Source organism: Dendrobates tinctorius, unplaced genomic scaffold, assembly GCF_039654945.1.
Source record: "Dendrobates tinctorius isolate UK_male_01 unplaced genomic scaffold, ASM3965494v1 ptg000274l, whole genome shotgun sequence".
NCBI lineage: Eukaryota > Metazoa > Chordata > Amphibia > Anura > Dendrobatidae > Dendrobates > Dendrobates tinctorius.
The window spans coordinates 1,301,385-1,312,035 of NW_027361941.1; positions in this window are offsets into that span (position 1 = coordinate 1,301,385).

The window sequence follows — 10,651 nt, forward strand, 5'->3', positions numbered from 1 at the left end:
ATTTTCCACCCACCTCTCATCTAACTTGCTCTTTGACAATCTACAATCTGGCTTCTGCCCCCATCATTCTACTGAGACAGCCCTGACCAAAATTACCAATGACCTACTTACAGCCAAAGCTAACCCACAATACTCTATACTCCTCCTTCTAGACCTGTCCTCTGCTTTCGACACAGTTGACCACTGCCTCCTACTACAGATCCTCCTCTGCCCACCACTGCCCCCTCCAACCTCCCTCATCTCTTCGCGCACACTTCAAAACCAAGATAGACCAAACACGGCATGTCTTTATTGCTCAACCACCACAACCCTTTTGCACACAAGACCAATGCCCAAATCCCATAACCTCCCTATCTAACATCACTGAAGGGGAGCTTGCTCATCTTCTTTCCAAATCACACCTTACCACTTGTGCACTTGACCCTATGCCATCCCACCTCCTCCCCAACCTCACCACCACACTTATCCCATTCTTAACCCACCTCTTCAACCTATCACTAACTTCTGGTACCTTACCTTCTGCTTTCAAACATGCCACAATCACGCCTATCCTTAAAAAGCTAACCCTCGACCCAACAGCCATGTCCAGCTATCACCCAATATCGCGGCTCCCATTTGCTTCTAAACTCCTGGAGCAGCATATCCACGCTGAACTTTCCTCCAACCTCTCATCTAACTTGCTCTTTGACAACCTACAATCTGGTTTCCGCCCCCATCACTCCACTGAGACAGCCCTGACCAAAATTACTAACGACTTACTTACAGCCAAAGCTAACGGACAATACTCTATACTCCTCCTTCTAGACCTGTCCTCTGCTTTCAACACAGTTGACCACTGCCTCCTACTACAGATCCTCTCCTCCTTCGGCATCAAAGACCTCGACCTATCCTGGATCTCCTCATACCTCTCCAACTGCACATTCAGCGTCTCCCACACTACCTCCTCATCCCACCCTCTCTCTGTTGGAGTCCTCCAAGGCTCTGTTCTAGGACCCCTACTCTTCTCAGTCTATACACTTGGCCTGGGGAAACTCAAAGTCCCACGGATTCCAGTACCACCTTTATGCCGATGATACTCAGATCTACCTCTCTGGCCAAGACGTCACCTCTCTGCTCTCCAGAATCCCAGAGTGTCTATCAGCCATATTCTCCGTCTTCTCCTCTCGCTTCCTCAAACTCAATGTGGACAAATCTGAACTAATCATCTTTCCCCCATCTCAAAGATCTTCCTTACCCGACCTTTCTATAACAATTGACATCACGCTTTCCCCCCTACCGGAGGTCCGCTGCCTCGGAGTAACCCTTGACTCTGCCCTGTTCTTCAAACCGCACATCCAAGCTCTCTCCACCTCCTGCCGCCTCTAGCTCAAAAATATTTCCAGAATCCATCCCTTCCTCAACCTGCTAAACTACTTGTGCATGCCCTCATCATCTCCCGCCTCGACTATTGCAGCATCCTTTTCTGTGGCTTCCCTGCTAACACCCTTGCACCTCTCCAGTCCATCCTTAACTCTGCCGCCTGACTAATTCATCTCTCTCCTCACTACTCCTCCGCTTCTCCCCTTTGCAAATGTCTTCACTGGCTCTCATTCACTCAGCGTATCAAATTCAAATTACTAATACTGACCTACAAGGCCATCTATAACCTGTCTCCTCCATATATCTCAGAACTAATCTCCCGATACCTTCACTCACGTAATCTCTGGTCCTCCCAAGACCTCCTTCTCTCCTCCACACTTATTCACTCCTCACCCAACCGCTTCCAAGACTTCTCCCGAATAGCCCCCATCCTCTGGAATTCCCTGCCCCAACACGTCCGGCTATCATTCACACTCGGATCCTTCAGACGGAACCTGAAAACCCACCTCTTCAAAAAAGCCTACAGCCTGCAATGATCCCGCTGCCTCCTCATCACTACTGGAGCTACCGCCTAACCATCACTGGAGCTACTGCAACCCCCTAACCTACTGTCTCCTTCCCCACCATCCTGTAGCATGTAAGCCCAAAAGGGAAGGGTCCTCTCTCCCCTCTGTATCAGTCTGTCATTGTTAGTTTGCTTACTGTAAGTGATATCTGTAATTTGTATATAACCCCCCTTCTCATGTACAGCACCATGGAATCAATGGTGCTCTATAAATAAATAATAATAATAATGTCCCAGCAATGTCACCTCTCCAATCAGCAGCTCAATCATCTTGTAGATGAGGTCTAGGTTCTTCTGGTGATTGATGTCCTCATGGATCAGTTGGTGAGGTGGAGGCCCCGTGATTGGGCTCAGGGGTCTTTCACATCCCTCAGACACAGGGTCCTGACAGCGATCACTAGAGGTCTTCTTCACCACTGTGTAATCCTGGTTATGGAGAGACACATTAATAAATCTAACTACAGACATTTCCAGAGTCCTCACCTCTCCAGTTCTGTCCATCTGTTATTCCCATAGATAAGAATGATGTAATGTGACGTCATCAGAATCTCTCACCTCTCCAGTGAGACGGAAGAGGATCTCTAGGGTGAGGTGTAACATCCTCTCCGCCATCTTGTCTCTGTCCATATCCATCCTTGATGGGTAAATCAGGAAAATTCTCTTCTGTAGAACATCTTCACTGAGAGGATCCGATATTGTAGAGACCTGAATGAGAAGAAGATCATCCGATGTAACATCATAAGAATCCTGTGTAATAATACAATTACTGGAGATAATAAGGGAAACATATGAGGAGATTTATTATCTTACAGGGTTTAGTTTTCTCCCCTGACATCTACTAATAAAACCTATATATTTAGGCCACAGACAACAAGCAGTTTCCTCCTCGGAGTCGGCAGCTGAACACGATCCTCATAGACTCATCTTCCATTACGCTAATTCTCGTCTCATTACCGGCACTGGAATCGGCATTAGCAATACTGCAGGAGATATTCATTACACGCGACATGAGAAATAACTCCTTCATGATGAGGACGACATCTTCATCTTCTACTACGGCTCTAGAGACAGATTTGGCCAGAGTCGGTCACTGCCTCCATCCCCACCGGCCGTCTATATGAAGGTTTCCCGTCTTCCCCGCACTGGAATCTTCTATCCCGTTAGATCTCAGCTCTGAGTCACACACAGAAGTTTGAGGCTTTTAGAAAAGATTTTTAGTTTCCACAATCAACGCGGACAGAAATGATCTGATCCCAAAGTCTCCATGTACAGTGATTTATGGGGTTTATTTCTGGCCTTAGGCTTTCCTACATTACAAGAAAAACTCCAGAAAAAGCCGATATTAAAATGTTTCTCATGTGTATGGGGCCGTTAGTATTACACTGACAGGCAGTGATGATACACGGCACTACAGTAGTACAGGGCATCACCGGAGCCATCAGAGGCTTGTATGTTGTATGATCGCACTGATCAGAGGGGTTTAAAAAAGGCTTAAAGTGGAAAAAAAATCACAGTTTCAGCAACAAGAAATATCCGTCACTATATGGAAAGCAGAGTCACTGCACAATGTTAGTTACGTCCCGTCCATAACTACTTTATTATACTCTATTATCCTGTACACAGGGGAGTAGATAGAAATCACAGATCCCACAGCAATAGCTGGAATTGGACCCTCCAACGTAAAGAAAAAAAATCTATCTATCTATATACACTGTTCAAAAAAATAAAGGGAACACTTAAACAACAGAATATAACTCCAAGTAAATCAAACTTCTGTGAAATCAAACTGTCCACTTAGACCTGTTTCACACTTCAGTTTTTTGAAGTCAGTCAAAATCCGCCAGTTTTAGAAAAAACGGATCCGCCCATTTTTGGGGGATCCGTTTTCTTTCCCCCTTAGACTTGCATTAGCGGCGGATTTTGACTGACAGTCGCTCTCTCTCTCTCCTTTTTCAGACCGCGGTTCCTTTAAATTTCCTGCCCTTTGCAACCTCGGTGGATCCGTCCAAAAAACTGTCCGCTGACATCCGTTTGTTCCAAAACAGAAACGGATCCGTTTTTTTCATCTTTGGCGGATTTCAACTGATTACAAAAAACTGAAGTGTGAAAAAGGCCTTAGGAAGCAACACTGACTGACAATCAGTTTCACATGCTTTCGTGCAAATGGAATAGACAACAGATGGAAATTATTGGCAATTATCAAGACACCCTCAATAAAGGAGTGGTTCTGCAGGTGGGGACCACAGACCACATCTCAGTACCAATGCTTCTGGCTGATGTTTTCATCACTTTTGAATGTTGGTTGGGCTTTCATACTCGTGGTAGCATGAGACGGACTCTAAAACCCACACAAGTGGCTCAGGTAGTGCAGCTCATGCAGGATGGCACATCAATGTGAGCTGTGGCAAGAAGGTTTGCTGTGTCTGTCAGCGTAGTGTCCAGAGGCTGGAGGCGCTACCAGGAGACAGGCCAGTACACCGGGAGATGTGGAGGGGGCCGTATGAGGGCAACAACCCAGCAGCAGGACCGCTACCTCCAACTTTGTGCAAGGAGGAACAGGAGGAGCACTGCCAGAGACCTGCAAAATGATCTTCAGCAGGCCACAAATGTGCATGTGTCTGCACAAACCATTAGAAACTGACTCCATGAGGATGGTCTGAGTGCCCGATGTCCACAGATGGGGGTTGTACTCACAGCCCAACACCGTACAGGACGCTTGGCATTTGCCACAGAACACCAGGATTGGCAAATTCGCCACTGGCACCCTGTGCTCTTCACAGATGAAAGCAGGTTCACACTGAGCACATGTGACAGACGTGACAGAGTCTGGAGACGCCATGGAGAGCGATCTGCTGCCTGCAACATCCTTCAGCATGACCGGTTTGGCAGTGGTCAGTAATGGTGTGGGGTGGCATTTCTTTGGAGGCCACACGATGTTGGGCTGTGAGCACAACCCCCATGGAGACACAATTGTGCCTTTACCTGGAGATAAATTCCCAGTGGGGGCAATTTCCAAAATGCAATAACTTAAGTGGGGAATTCAGCTCTTTTCGCCCTTAAGGGATCTGTATATGGAGTCTACAAACTACAGTGGGGGAAATAAGGATTTGTTACGCTGCCAATTTTGGGGCTAAAGTCACATTTTTGTGAGGAAAAAAGTAAAATTGTCATTTGTTCCTTCCACATTGCTTATATTCCTGTCACACTGTCCGAATTCAGATATTGTCCTGTCAGAAAGGAGAATACAGGGGGCGAAAGGGTTAATAGGACTCATAGGAGGAACCGGCCCAGAAAGCAGAAGATCCAGGAGTGTCTGCCACATATATGACCGCTCTGTGTGCACAGGACCTGTGATGAGGTCACAGGAGGGGAGGAGTCAGGGGTCACATGATCAGGGGCCTCAGTGTGTGCAGGACTCAGTGTGCTGGAGCGCTCCCGATAATCAGCTGCGTGTGTCGCGCTGTGTGATAGTCACAGCACCTGCATGGAGGGCGACACATGCAGCTGATTATCGGGAGCGCTCCAGGGATCTGGGGTCCCGATGCAGCTATTCGGTAAGCGATATTAGCCAATAACAACTTCTCCGACGATATTCGCTCATCTCTAGTAATAACAGCTCAAAGAAATTCACCAAACTTTTCATTAAGTTTAATAACAAGACCCTATTAAATATTGAGCACCAGCGGGATGAAGCATTGACATCGGCATGTAAAAGTGTGGGCGCCCCTGGTCAAAATGACCGTTATTGTGAGCAGCAGTAAGATGAAGATGAAATGATCTCTAAAAGGCCGAACCTCTAAGATGACACATGGCCTTTGTATTTTAGGCAAAAATAATAATAAAATATATATATAGACATTTATTACAATTTCATAATTGCAGAAAGGAAAAAGGGCGATGCAAAACTTTGGGCACCTTTAGAGATTTGTGTACTGAGATAATTTTGACCAAGATTTCACACCTTAATTAGCTTGTTAGGGTTCTGGTGAGATCACATGGTGACCAGGAGCTACAGTCTGAGGAAAGGGTTAAAAAACCTTCACTAGACCCCTGTACGGCTGTTTAATGAGGCCCAGACTTTATAGTGAAGGGACAGGAGTGAGGGCCTGTGCCCAGGAGCTAGTCTGAGGAAAGGGCTAAAAAGCCTTCACTAGACCCCTGTACGGCTGTATAATGAGGCCCAGGCTTTATAGTGAAGGGACAGGAGTGAGGGCCTGTGCTCAGGAGCTACAGTCTGAGGAATGGGCTAAAAAGCCTTCACTAGACCCCTGTACAGCTGTATAATGAGGCCCAGGCTTTATAGTGAGGGGACAGGAGTGAGGGCCTGTTCCCAGGAGCTACAGTCTGAGGAAAGGGCTAAAAAGCCTTCACTAGACCCCTGTACAGCTGTATAATGAGGCCCAGGCTTTATAGTGAGGGGACAGGAGTGAGGGCCTGTGCCCAGGAGCTACAGTCTGAGGAAAGGGCTAAAAAGCCTTCACTAGAACCCTGTACAGATGTATAATGAGGCCCAGGCTTTATAGTGAGGGGACAGGAGTGAGGGCCTGTGCCCAGGAGCTACAGTCTGAGGAAAGGGCTAAAAAGCCTTCACTAGACCCCTGTACAGCTGTATAATGAGGCCCAGGCTTTATAGTGAGGGGACAGGAGTGAGGGCCTGTGCCCAGGAGCTACAGTCTGAGGAAAGGGCTAAAAAGCCTTCACTAGACCGCTGTACAGCTGTATAATGAGGCACAGGCTTTATAATGAAGGGACAGGAGTGAGGGCCTGTTCCCAGGAGCTACAGTCTGAGGAAAAGGCTAAAAAGCCTTCACTAGACCCCTGTACAGCTGTATAATGAGGCCCAGGCTTTATAGTGAAGGGACAGGAGTGAGGGCCTGTTCCCAGGAGCTACAGTCTGAGGAAAGGGCTAAAAAGCCTTCACTAGACCCCTGTGCAGCTGTATAATGAGTCCCAGGCTTTATAGTGAAGGGACAGGAGTGAGGGCCTGTTCCCAGGAGCTACAGTCTGAGGAAAGGGCTAAAAAGCCTTCACTAGACCCCTGTACAGCTGTATAATGAGGCCCAGGCTTTATAGTGAAGGGACAGGAGTGAGGGCCTGTGCCCAGGAGCTACAGTCTGAAGAAAGGGGTAAAAAGCCATCACTAGACCCCTGTACAGCTGTATAATGAGGCCCAGGCTTTATAGTGAAGGGACAGGAGTGAGGGCCTGTTCCCAGGAGCTACAGTCTGAGGAAAGGGCTAAAAAGCCTTCACTAGACCCCTGTACAGCTGTATAATGAGGCCCAGGCTTTATAGTGAAGGGACAGGAGTGAGGGCCTGTTCCCAGAAGCTACAGTCTGAGGAAAGGGCTAAAAAGCCTTCACTAGACCCCTGTATAGCTGTATAATGAGGCCCAGGCTTTATAGTGAAGGGACTGGAGTGAGGGCCTGTGCCCAGGAGCTACAGTCTGAGGAAAGGGCTAAAAAGCCTTCACTAGACCCCTGTACAGCTGTATAATGAGGCCCAGGCTTTATAGTGAAGGGACAGGAGTGAGGGCCTGTTCCCAGGAGCTACAGTCTGAGTGTTAAGGGTTAATACTAAAATCAGAGTTGAAGTTTCATTTTATCCATTCAATGTAAGGTTTCGTTTCTCCGTTTTTGTTGTTGTAAGATAAATTTTTATAATTGGCATGGCCTGTCATGAAACCAGACTGTTTCCATCAGGTGCAAGATAAGGGGCTCGGGGGGGGGGAGTGTAAAACTCTGAAGAATATGCCATTATACTACTTTCTATTTGGATACGGACTTATATGTAGTTTCCGGTTTTCTTGCAATATTATTGGCTTATAAAGTGAATTGATGCTATTGGTACTTCAGAACCTTGCATAATTAAGCAAAAGATTATAAAAGATGTGACTAAAATAAAGGGGCTTAGTGATCTGCCTCGATCCTCCCGTACAGAGACCCCGTCTCCGTGTGGTCATTTGAGTTGCTAGCAACACTGGAATAATTTGGAAATCACTGGCTCAACCGTGAAGGGTTAATTTAACTCTCTCCTTATCAGCTTGGCGCGCAACGTGGGGCCCCTGAATAGGGACGCCTCTGCCCCCCCCCGGAGGACAACAAGACAAAGGACCCTCAGAGCGGACACAGGTGCTGGAAAACTGGGACTGATCACCCCCCCCACGACCACGGTAAGTTGGCAGTTATACTGTTCAGACTGACCGTTGGTGTGGTTTTCCTGTGCTTGCTGCTGCAAAGAGGATCTGAGGTTTGTCCCCTGGTGGGGTGATTCATGGGTGGAATCATATAGAGGTGTAGTCCCGTTGGGGGCCCAGTGCTCAAACCGTACCTCATAATGGACGGACACCCCGGATTGACCAGTGATTGTGGCTCTCTTTATAGTCAAAATATCCTGAATTCCTGAATTCACTGTTAGTAATCAGGGTGGTCATGTGATCGAAGATGGGTAGGATACGTAACTCAGGTATATATAGTTATATATATATATATATAACCAGAGGTGTCCGGAGGGAGAGTCTGAGACGCCCTCCTCCTTTCACTGAGTACCACGAATTTTGGGTAATCCCAGAGGGGGATTATTGACCCGGTGGAACAAACTGAGATGGCCGCTCCAGTATTGTGCACAATTGAAGTAAGGGTATTTAGCTGTAAATGAGAGAATCTGTGGAAGGAAAAGAAGAATTTTGTGGCTTGGCACATGTATAATACAAAATAAAATTGTGGTACCGTGTTAGCCAGAAAAATAGATGTAATTATTCAAGGTGTGATACCTTTATTGGCTAACCAGAGAAATTATATTTGCAAGCAAGCTTTCAGGGCTCAGGCGGCCCCTTCATCAGGCTAGATTACAAGTGAATCACTGAGAAAAGATGGCAACATTTAAATAGGAATTACAACAGGACATGAGATGATGCTAGCTATAGACATGCCAAGGAAATCAAATTAAGGTTTTTGTTACACATGCAGATGAGGACCAAGTGTTCTATTAGAGATCTGAAGACCTTCTTGTGGAGGTGTGAACTGTGTCCATGTAATGAGTCATGAACCCAGGTGTCAAATTCAGTCCTATTGTTAGCGATTGGAACATATTTAAAAATTTAAACTCACAAATCTTCCTTTCTCTGTCACTATTAAAAAAAAAAAAATGAAAAATGACCTTTCAATATTAGGACTTTTAGATCTGCCAAGCTGTGTCCAGGTCTAGAGAAGTGTATCCCTACAGGTGTGTCCAGCTCAGTCTTTATCGTATGTCTGTGCAGATTCATCCTTGTTTGTAGCTTTTGCTTAGTTTCCCCGATGTATGTCCCTGCATTGCACCTTGTACACTGTGTCATGTACACGACATTGAAGGATGGACATGAGAAAGAGTCCATGATCTTATAGTCCTGATTTGTGTTGGGTATGGGGACTTTATCTGTTGGTGATATGTGGGGGCAGGTCTTGCATTTCTTACTGTTACAGGGACTGTGCCTGTCTCTGAAGGTGATGTGAGGGCACTTCTGACAAGGATATTCCTTAGGTTGGGAGGCTGTTTGTAGGAGAGAAGTGGCAGTTCCGGGAATATTGCTTTCAGTCTGTGGTCTCTGTGGAATATGGGTTGGAGGTCTGCGATGTTTTTTTGAGTGATTATTATTATTATTATTTATTGTTATAGCGCCATTTATTCCATGGCGCTTTACATGTGAGGAGGGGTGTACATAATAAAAACAAGTACAATAATGTTAACAATACAAGTCATAACTGGTACAGGAGGAGAGAGGACCCTGCCCGCGAAGGCTCACAATCTACAAGGGATGGGTGAGAATACAGTAGGCGAGGGTAGAGCTGGTCGTGCAGCGGTTTGGTCGGTCGGTGGTTACTGCAGGTTGTAGGCTTGTCGGAAGAGGTGGGTCTTCAGGCTCTTTTTGAAGGTTTCGATGGTAGGTGAAAGTCTGATTTGTTGTGGTAGAGAGTTCCAGAGTAGGGGTGATGCGCGAGAGAAATCTTGTATGCGATTGTGGGAAGAGGAGATAAGAGGGGAGTAGAGAAGGAGATCTTGTGAGGATCGGAGGTTGCGTGCAGGAAAGTACCGGGAGACGAGGTCACAGACGTATGGAGGACTCAGGTTGTGGATGGCTTTGTATGTCATGGTTAGGGTTTTGAACTGGAGTCTTTGGGTAATGGGGAGCCAGTGAAGGGATTGACAGAGGGGAGAAGCTGGGGAATAGCAGGGGGACAGGTGGATTAGTCAGGCAGCAGAGTTTAGAATAGATTGGAGGGGTGCGAGAGTGTTTGAGGGGAGGCCACAGAGCAGGAGTTTGCAGTAGTCAAGGCGAGAGATGATGAAGGCATGGACTAGGGTTTTTGCAGATTCTTGGTTGAGGAATGAACGGATTCGTGAAATATTTTTGAGTTGAAGTCGGCAGGAAGTGGAAAGGGCTTGGATATGTGGTTTGAAGGAGAGATCAGCGTCAAGGATTACTCCGAGGCAGCGAGCTTGTGGGACTGGGGAGAGTGGGCAGCCATTTACTGTAATGGATAGGTTCGTTGGGGGGGGTCACGTGAGATGGGGGAAAGATGATGAATTCTGTTTTGTCCATGTTAAGTTTCAGAAATCTAGCGGAGAAGAAGGATGTAATAGCAGTCAGACATTGAGGGATTCTGGTTAGTAGGGAGGTGATATCTGGTCCAGAGATGTAGATCTGTGTGTCATCAGCATAGAGGTGATACTGAAAGCCATGAGATTCT